Source organism: Thalia democratica, unplaced genomic scaffold (genome assembly GCF_965202585.1).
Source record: "Thalia democratica unplaced genomic scaffold, ktThaDemo2.hap1.1 HAP1_SCAFFOLD_972, whole genome shotgun sequence".
In the NCBI taxonomy this organism is placed as follows: Eukaryota; Metazoa; Chordata; class Thaliacea; order Salpida; family Salpidae; genus Thalia; species Thalia democratica.
Genome location: NW_028139907.1, coordinates 37,501 through 38,491, shown reverse-complemented (window position 1 = coordinate 38,491; position 991 = coordinate 37,501). Strand labels below are relative to the sequence as shown.

Genomic DNA, 991 nt, shown 5'->3' with positions numbered 1-991 from the left:
GGACAAAAAAACTTTTAAGTTTTAGTATAAAAGACTAATTGTATTAATTTTAACTCAGAAAATTGTACTCTACAAGATGGTGCCATTATTTTTTCGATATCTCAAACTGGTCAAACCACTTTTTTAGCGCTCTAATTGGTTTAAACAGCAAATAACGTTATCTGATTGGCTTACGTTTTTATTTGCTAATAACTAGAATTTACTTTTCTTTTAAGCGTTAAAGAAATGTAAATAAACGAGTAATAAGTATAAATAGGTCAGAAAGAAAAATAGTACAAAAAAGATGAATTCAAAAAGCAAAAGCCTACGGCACGTGGTATTCCCAAGCGGTCACCCATCTAAGTACTAACCACGCCCGACACTGCTTAACTTCCCAGATCGGACGAGATGGGGTGTGCTCAGTGTGGTATGGTCGTAGGCGTTTGAAAGCGTTTACAAGCCTTTATAAACCCTTCGGTTTGTTTAAAAACCTATTTGCACTTGATTTACAATCAATTTGATATTTTAAAATTAATCCTTATAAAATTTTAACTTGATGTAAGTATTTTTTTTATTAAAACCTTTTTTTTTGGTGTTTTAATTACAATTACTCCCTGTAACTTTATTTAAGACTTTGTTTAAAAGATTGTTAACTATATTCTATATTAAATACTATGATTAGAAGTAAAGTTTATTAAGTGATTAAACTAAATAAAAAACAATGTTAAAATAAACATGTTGTGTTTAGTTTGTTTTACTATTTCTCATTGTTCTATTTATAGATGGTTTTGTTTTACTTCAAGAATATTTATAGTTAGTTTCTAAAGAATATCTCATACTACATCAGATTTTACGATTAACTTAATTTTAGGTAATAAAATATTTGACGTTTAATTTAATAACTCATCTATGTTTATGTTATAAAATAATAGTATCTAATACACATACATTATAATATAATAATATGTATAACTAGTTGTTTTACTTTAAAATGAATAATTAAGTGGAAGAA

General features: G+C 26.4%; 1 non-coding gene across 1 annotated transcript; it reads right to left on the bottom strand.

The window, feature by feature from the left end:
• Positions 1-301: 301 nt before the first annotated feature.
• Positions 302-420, bottom strand: LOC145847544 (5S ribosomal RNA). Its single transcript, XR_014371368.1, has one exon. It is a non-coding gene; the product is annotated as a 5S ribosomal RNA (ribosomal RNA).
• Positions 421-991: the final 571 nt, after the last annotated feature.